Source organism: Muscardinus avellanarius (assembly GCF_963383645.1).
Source record: "Muscardinus avellanarius genome assembly, chromosome: 14".
Taxonomy (NCBI): domain Eukaryota; kingdom Metazoa; phylum Chordata; class Mammalia; order Rodentia; family Gliridae; genus Muscardinus; species Muscardinus avellanarius.
Window position 1 is genome coordinate 62,114,637 of NC_137800.1, and position 9,183 is coordinate 62,123,819.

General features: G+C 42.5%; 1 pseudogene across 1 annotated transcript; it reads right to left on the minus strand.

Moving 5' to 3' along the window:
- Nucleotides 1-1,324: 1,324 nt before the first annotated feature.
- Nucleotides 1,325-2,905, minus strand: LOC308273172 (tRNA-splicing endonuclease subunit Sen2-like; annotated as a pseudogene). Its single transcript has 2 exons — nt 2,727-2,905; nt 1,325-1,978 (listed from the first exon to the last, which is right to left on the minus strand). The product of its transcript is annotated as a tRNA-splicing endonuclease subunit Sen2-like (transcript).
- Nucleotides 2,906-9,183: the final 6,278 nt, after the last annotated feature.

Here is a 9,183-nt window from a genome sequence, read left to right on the forward strand (position 1 = left end):
GATCCCTTTGGTTTCACTTTCTTTTCCCTCCTCTATTCCAATTATTCTTAGGTTAGCTCTCTTAAAATGGGCCCATATTTCTTCAATATCAGATTCCTGCTGTCGGATATTTTTTTCTAGATTAGAAACTATGCGTTTATTTTTGGTTTGCTCATCTTCTAAGAGTGAGATTCTGTTCTCCATGTGTTCTAATCAGTTGTTTGTGCTTTGAATTGAGGCCTTTACTTCATTAATTGCATCCTTTATCTCTTTTTGGCTCTCTCTGAGTTCTTTTCGAAGCACCTCTATTATTTCTACAGTTATTTTCCTGATTTGATCTTCTAGAAATCTCTGATTTTCAGTTTTATCGGGTTCTGATGTTGTGGGGTTGTGGGCATTTATTGCTCCAGTATTATTCCTCTTTCCCATGATTTCAGATGTTTGTGCCTTCTCTGGGTTCTTCCCTTGGGTCACTATGACTTTGCTTAAGGTGCTCTGGATCTCGAGTCTGTAGTATCTCAGACCCCACTACTCCTTTACGGGGTTTTATCACAGAGTCTCTGACCCAGAGAGTCGATAGAGGCTGCTTTAGACTGTGGGGGGTGCCAGGTTGCATGTTCTCCTATGGTGTGATATCTCGGCCACTGCCCCTCCCCCACTGGGTCAAGTCCCAGGGAGTACAGTACTGGAATTTCTCCACTGTGGCCCGCAATTTGACTCACTGTTCTTGAGTACGCAGATGTAGCTGTACTGGCCTCGCTGAATTCGGTGCTGCTACCGCCGGTGGCAATATGGCGCCGCTGCTACGCCCTCGGCTGTGGGGCTGGTGTTTTTCTTCTTGGTTTTGATTTCCACTCTGAATCCCTGCAGCGTGTGCTGAGTTCGGCCACTGGGAGCTTTAGATGCTCTCTGAGCGGAGAAATCCCGCCTGGCTGTTCCACAGTGGCTCACCTCGGCTTGCTGTAGCCGTCCGGTGAATTCACCGGTGCCGCCGGCAGTATGGCGCTGCTGCCGCGTCTGCCGCGTCCTCGGGCGTGAGGCCGGTTATCTCCTCTGTGGCTCTGTTCTCAGTCCGCTTTCTCTCTGGAGCCTGGTGATTTTTTGTTTCACTGGTGATGGTGTTTTCTGGCTATGAAAGGCGCTGATTTTGTGGTAATGGAGATTTGTTGTTAGCGGGGCTCTTAAGCCCCGCTTTTCTCGGTCGCCATCTTCCTGGAAATCCGCCAAAACTTCTAATCAATGGGTGTTTACAACAAAAGGACTTTTTACTTATCCCTGAACTTGACACACTACAGAAACCTGAATAAATAGTTGCTGGTGAAATGACAAATCTGAGGTTGAGTCATTACAGTTCACCTTGGTTGCTCCTCTCTCGTGAAGAAACCCATCGACTGAGAATCACTTTCTGAACTTTAATTTCTTTTTATACATTCTGGGGACTCCATTTCTCCCCCGGTCATGGTAGAGGGTTTAATCAAATAGCACAGCATAAGTTCCTTTGAGACATTGACTGAAACTCTGTTCAGGGCTGTGAGGGACTTCCAACTGAAAGGTCTGTGAAGGGAGCCTTCATAGTAGTCATCCACAAGGTCAACAATGACAGAATAACTTGTGTGGTAAAATGGAGGGCCTTCCTATACAGCGGGAAATCTGTCCCATACTTGAGCCCCACTTTGGGTACCCAGCCTTTGCTCTGGAAGTAGTGATAGGCCATGTAGGTGGTCCTGAAGGTGGGCTGAATTGTAGTGAAAGCTTTCCAGAGTTCCACTATTGTTAAACATTCCTTCCCATGGTAAATACTCAGACATCCCAGAGCATAGAGCAGGAAGAAGCCTCTTCTAGGCTGAGTTGCAAATACTCAAAGATCCTATACAGATTTCTTCTGCATATGAATCTCTTTCTCTGTTCTGATTCCTCATTTGTGGTGTCCTCCCCCTGGCTCAGGAGGTTGTACACCTCTTCCTCCACAAGTACATACTCATGATCTGCCCCCCCCCCCCTTCAGCAGGGAGGAGCCCTGCTCGCTGGCCAACTCCTTTAGGCTGGAGGACAGGCAGGGCACTGAGGGCATCTGGCTGGTGGTAACATGCGTGGAGCAATGATTCAGCATCAACCAGGCGTCCATGGAGGCTGCGGGCAGCAATGGGGTCAGTTCCAGAGCCCTCCTGAAGGCAGCCTGAGCACTTGCTAGAATCGTCCATCACATTGGACTGCCCAGAGTCTCCACTCACTGCAGAGAGAGTCCGGGTCCCAACTGTGCCTTCCCGGGTGGAGAGTGTCTCAGGGACCGGTGACTGATCCTCCTCATTTCCTTGGATACACAGATGCTTGAGTGGCTTTGTGTAATCCTTCAGCATCTTGCCCACTCTCTTCTTCTTCTTCTTTTTTTTTTGGTGGTACTGGGGTTCCTGGAAGCCCTTCTACCTCCGGGCTACACTCCCAGACCTATTTTTACATTTTTATTTGGAAACAGGGTCTCCTAAGCCAGCGCGCGGGGCTGGCTTCGAACCTGCGCGATCCTCCTGTTTCTGCCTCCCAAGCGCGGGGATTACAAGCGTGCGCCACCACACCCGGCTTCCCACTCTCTTCTTACACTGTCCCTGTCTACACAGGACACTTGTGGCCCATTCTACCCAACGCTGATACTTCTTTGATGTGTTTATAGGCAAGTTTGCTTAGGGTCTGAAATTGTGAAGTTTGGGTGACTTCTTGAAAGAATACCTTTTCCAAAGTAACCTTTTCCATACAGCTGCTTAATGTCCTCTGTATTCTTCACAATTACACTGTTGTTAATCATTTCGGCACGGAATACTTTGAATTCTTTCCCAGGATCTTGTTCTTGGCCAAAAGGAATTGGCAATGGGGACTCATAATTCTCATATGCTATTCTCTTCCTCTTTGGGGCACGGAAAACTGCTTCTGCCATTCTTCCAGGTTATCTTTTCTTTCTCAGCCTTGCATGCCACTCAAAACTTTTAATTTCTGTCTGGGAGAACTGTAGGCAAAAAATCTTGAAACAAGAGAGTAACTTATTTATACAATTATAGGAAGCATTACTACTAACATCTGTTTCTTTGGGTTCTACGTAGCTGTCAGGGAAAGACACTATTACATGCAAAACTTATTCCTTTGCTCCTTTTAAAAATCTCTTCCTTGAGGTTGAGGAAGAAACTTCTCTTTCCTGTGCCTCCCACACCACCCTGTTCCTGCCTTTATAAATAGTGCTCACCACACCATTTTTTAATCGCCCAGTTGTCTCCTACTTCCCCAGGCCACAGGGGCACACTCGGGTAATTTGGCTTAGCCAACACTTCTCTAAGCGCTTTCTCATCTAAGTGACAGTTAGCCACCCTTGGTAGCAATTCCAGACCTAGTACATGGTAGGCCTTCAATCAACATGACTGGCCACATGAAAGAGTTCTGGTGTTACCTTGATAATTATTTTCTTGTTCTGATTTGTTCCAGTTATCGCCTCTGGGATGATTTGTCAGGAGACTTCCATCTCAAATTAATAGGCTTGATTCTTCTTGAACTTTTGGCAGGAACAGGTCCCACACAGTAGTCTGTTCTTTCATTTGTGCAGCCTTTCTCTATAGCAGATTCCTACAAGACATGTTTTCTCAAGGGTTGGATTGGAGAACATTTGAGTAGCACCACACAGGATCATTCTCAGTACTAAACCTTCATGCCAACCCCAAGGTTCAAAGCTGGAAGCCATTCTGAATATGTTAGACTGGCAGGTTCATGACAAAATACAAAACAAAACAAAACAAAACAAAACAAAAAAAGAAGTATCTTCAAGGTCTCCTTCCCCTGAGCCATGTGTTGCTAAGGACTCAAATTTAGTGCATATAACTTTCCTTTACTCACAAATGCAGAGATGCAGGAGACAGAATACCCAGCCACTGTTTGTACTAGTTGCATCCCAGAGGTGGAACTAGGATGGCATGCTAAGAACATAAAAGCTTATCATAACCAAATCCCCATGCACATGTATTCTAACATCATCATAGAGACATCTCAAGAGTGGAATAACGAGATGGTAATGAAAAGAGATGGGATATAATAAAGCAAAACAATTACAGTTACTATTGAAACAGGAAGGCAAAGAAGGTAATTAATGGAGGAAGCAAGAGAAGAGGCCTCGCAAAAGCAAAATTAGTTATATTAAAACCAAGTCTCAGAGCCAGACGTGGTGTCACATGCCTGTAATTCCAGTATTTGGGAAGCTGAGACAGGAGCACTGCAGGTTTAAGGGTAGATTCAACAAGTAGTGAGACTCTTAGCACCTTAGTGAGACCCTGTTTCAAAATTTAAAAAATACAAAAAGGGCTAGTGGTGTGGCTTGGAGTTAAAATGCCCTTGGGTTCAATCCCCAGTGCCACAAACAACAACAACAACAACAACAACAACAACAACAACAACAACAACAACAAAAAATACTAACCAGGTATCAGGACTTGGAAGTTGGTTGTTGCAGATTTAGAACCCAGCTGAGGCCTGTCTTGGTGGACTACATACTATGGTGCATAATAAATTGAATTTGATTTCTAAACTTTAACGTGACTTGCTGAAGTGTGCAGGCCTCCAAGGGCACATGGGGCTTAAGGGTGAAGCGTTATTAACTGATTTGGCCTCTATTGGTCCTGAAGCTCAAGTTGCTCCATGGACCACTGCGGGGAAGCACAGAAGCCATCCTGTGAGAGTGGAGCCCACGAATCTTTTTTTTTTTTTAATAAATATACTTTTATTGGTGCATTATAGTCTCACACCATAATGCAGTTAATAGTGACAGTGACATACACACACACAGCAGTTGGTGGACTTTCACCTGACTCCCTCCCATTCCCCAACATATGACCCTATTTTTTTTGTGACTGGCTAATCTCACTTAGCATAATGCTCTCCAGGGCCATCCATTTTCTTGATAATGACATTATATTGTTTTTGATTGCTGAGTAGAATTCCATTGTGTGTATAGCCTATAATTTTGCAATCCGTTCATCTGTTGATGGACACATAGGTTGGTTCCAGAATGTGGCCATTGTGAATTGTGCTGCTATGAACATGGACATGCATACATTACCGTAGTTCTTTGATTTCAGTCCCTTTTTTTGAGTGGCTACCAAGACTTTATCAAATTATTGAAAATGTTGGCATTTACATATTCATGTGTATACATAAAATTGTTACATGGACTCTTCAGGTCCTTGGGATACATAGGCACACACATGAGCCCCGCAGGGAAGCAAATGAGACCAGGCTCGGGGCCACAGGGCTTTAAAACAATTCCAGTCCCTTTGGAAAGATACCCTGGAGGGGTATAGCTGGATCATATGGTGGATCCATCACCAACTTCCTGAGGAATTTCTGTAGTGATATCCATAGTGGCTGTACTAATCTGCAGTCCCACCAACAGTGTAGAGGAGTTCCTATTCACTCACATCCTTGCCAACATTTATTGTATTTGAATTCTTGATGATTGCCATTCTGATTGGGGTTAGATGGAATCTCAGTGTAGTTTTGCAGCTCCCTGATTGCTAATGATGTTGAACATTTTTTCATGTATCTATTGGCCATTTGTACCTCTTTTTTTTTTGGTAAAGTATCTATTTAGTTTAATTGTCCATTTTTTTGTGGTATTGGGGTTCCTGGAAACCCTTCTACCTCCGGGCTACACTCCCAGACCTATTTTATATTTTTATTTGGAAACAGGATCTCTTAAGTCAGAGAGGCTGGCTTTGAACCAGCACCATCCTGTCTCTGCCTCCTAGGTGCGGGGATTACAAGTGTGCGCCGCCACACCCGGCGTTAATTGTCCATTTCTTGATTTTTTTTTTAGTGTTGAGTCTTTTAAGTACTTTGTATATTCTACCTATTAGTCCTCTATCAGAGGAATAGCTGGCAAAAATCTCCTCCCATTCTTAGGCTCTTGTCGCGTCCCTAAGGCTCCGTCCTGCAGAGCCCTGGGAAAGAACACACAAACGCCGAGTCTGTTGATGATGCTTCCTTCCTTTAATACGCACAGCAAGCAAATATATATCAGTATCATAACCCCTCCCTCATCACCCCCCCCCCAACCCCAAGCTTCCCACAGCTAGGGCATGCACATTTCTAACCCTCTCATAGGCGGGCTGGTGGTAGCACGAGGCGCTGCGTCACTGATCATCTGTAGGGCGCCTGATAGGGCTCACTACGCAGGCTCAGGGCACCGCCAGCCTCGTGGGCCTTGTGACTTGGCAACATGCCTAGGCGCCATCTTGAGCCACCGCCCCATCCCGGTCTAGCCAAGCGGGCCGACAGGCTCTCTTTAGACTCTGGGTGGTTTCTTTTGATGAGAAGAAGCTTAATGCCATTTAGTTTATTAATTCTTGTTTTAGTTTCCTGGGCTTAGGAGGTCTTATTTAGGAAGTATCTACCTGTGCCTATGTGTTGGACTGTTGGACCTATGTGCTTCTCTAGGAACTCCAAAGTCTATGGTCTAATTTCCAGGTCTTTGATTCATCTTGGGTTGAATCCTGTGCAGGATGAGGGGAAAGGATTTAATTTCATTTTTCTACAGATAAATAATCAGTTTTCCAACACCATTTGTTAAAAAGGTTGTTTTTTAGCCGGGCGTGGTGGCGCACGCTTGTAATCCCAGCATTCGGGAGGCTGAGACCTGGAGGATTGCGGTTCGCGAACAGCCTCAGCTACTTAGTGAGATTCTCTGCAACTCAGTGAGACCCGGTTTCAAAATAAAGAATAAAAAATAGGACAGGGGGTGTAGCTCAGAGGTCGAATGCCCCTGGGTTCCATCCACAAACCCGCAAAAAAAAAAAAAAAAAAGGCTGTCTTTTTTCCAATGTATGTTTGGCACCTTTGTCAGAAATCAGTTGGCTGTAGGTATGTGGGTTTGTTTCTGTATCCTTTGTTTTGTCGATATGTTTTCTCTATGTGTCTGTTTTTGTGCCAATACTGTGCTGTTTTTATTACTAAAGCTTGGTAATACAATTTGAAGTCAGAAATTGTGATGCCTCCTGCATGGGTTTTATTGCTAAGAATTGCCCTGGCTATTATGGGTCTTTTGTTTCTTCATATGATATATATAACTGATTTTTCTAAGTCTATGAAGAATGACATCAGGATTTTAACATGATTGCATTGACTCTGTAGATCACTTTTGGTAGAATGAACATTTTGATATTTATTCTCCCTGTCAAAGAGCAAGGAAGATCTTTCCATCTTCTAAGATCTTTTTTTGTTGTTGAAGATTTAAAGAAGTTTATTAAAAAGATAGAAATACAGAGGATAGGTACAGCTCCATACCAGACTGGCATGGAGGGGTGATTCCAATGAATATACCCCATCTTCTAAGATCTTAAATTTCATTTTTTAATGTTTTATAATTTTCATTGTAGAAATATTTTACCTCCTTGGTTAGATTTATTCCTAGGTATTTAATTGTTTTTTGGATTTATTTATTTATTTATTTATTTATTTATTTATTTATTTATGTGGTACTAGGGGTGGAACCCAGGGGCTTTTCTACCTCAGGTCTATGCTCTCAGACCTATTTTTATATTTTATTTGTAAACAGGGTCTCACTAAATTGCCGAGAGCCTCACTAAATAGCTGAGACTGGCTTCGAAACGATGCGATCCTCCTGTCTCAGCCTCCCAAGCGCTGGGATTACAAGCGTGGGCCACCACACCTGGCTTTTTTAAAGTTATTGTAAATGAAATTTTCTTCTGAATTTCCTTCTCAGTAAATTTATGGTTGGCATATAGAAATGCTACTGATTTTTTAGATTAATTTTGTTTCCCACTACTTTGCTGAATTTGTTAATTAGCTCTAGAAGTCTTTTGGTTGAGATTTTTGGGTCTTCTAAGCATAGGATCATGTCATCTGCAAATAGAGATAATTTTAACTCTTCCTTTCCTATTTGAATTCCTTTTATATTATTCTCTTGCCTTATTGCTCTGGTAAGAGTCTCAAGAACTATATTGAAAAGGGGTGGTCATAGTGGGCATCCTTGTCTTGTTCCTGATTTTAAAGGAAATTTCTGCAGTCTATCCTCATTCAATTCAATATGATGTTGACTTTGGATTCATTGTATATTGCCTCAATAATGGTGAGATAAGTTTCTTCTATTCTGATTCTCTGCAGTGTCTTTTTTTTTTTTTGTGGTACTGAGGGTGGAACCCAGAGGCTTTCTACCTTTGGGCTACACTCCCAGGCCTATTTTATATTTTATTTGGAAACAGGGTCTCACTAAGATGCTGAGAGCCTCACGAAGTAGCTGAGGCTGACTTTGAACCTGCGTGATCCTCCTGTCTCGGCCTCCCAAGCGCGGGGATTACAAGTGTGTGCCACCACGCCTGGCCAGTGTATTTGTGTTTAACATGAATGGGTGTTGGATTTTGTCGAATGTTTCTTTAGCATCTCTTGAGATAATCATGTGATTTTTGTCCTTAGTTCAATTTATGTGGTGAATAACATTGATTTGCATATGTTGAATCAGGCTTGCATCCCCGAGATGAAACCAGCTTGGTCATGGTGTACAATTTTCTTTATCTGGTTTTGAATGCATATTGCTAGTATTTTGTTTAGAGTTTTTGCTCATCAAGCTCATCAAGGGTACTGGTCTGTAATTTTCTTTGCTTGAGTGATCTTTATTCAGTTTTGGTATTTATGTAATATTGGCCTCATAGAAGGAGTTTGGAAGAATTCCATATCTTTCAATTTAACAGAATAACTATTAAGTATTGGGTTTGGTTTTTCTGTAAAGATTTTGTAGAATTCAATGGGAATCATCTGCACCTGGGCTTTTCTTTGATGGAAGTCTTTTTATTGCTGTTTCTATCTCTTTGCTTGCTATCGGTCAGTTTAAGTTTTGTTTATCTTCTTGGTTCAATTTAGGTAGGTTGTATGTGTCAATAAATCTGTCGATTTATTCTGTTTTCCAGTTTATTGGAGTACATATTTTCAAAATAGTTTCTGATGATCCTTTCAATATCTACACTCTCCGTGGTGATGTCTTCCTTTTGATTTCTAATTTTAATAATTTGGGTTGATTTTCTTTCTTTTGATTAGGTTGGCTAAGGGTTTATTAATATTGTTAATCCTTTCAAAGAACAGGCTTTTGGTTTTGTTGGTCTTTTTAATTTTTTTGTTCTCTATTTAATGATTTCTGCTCTGATATTATCTCGACTTCTACTGGCT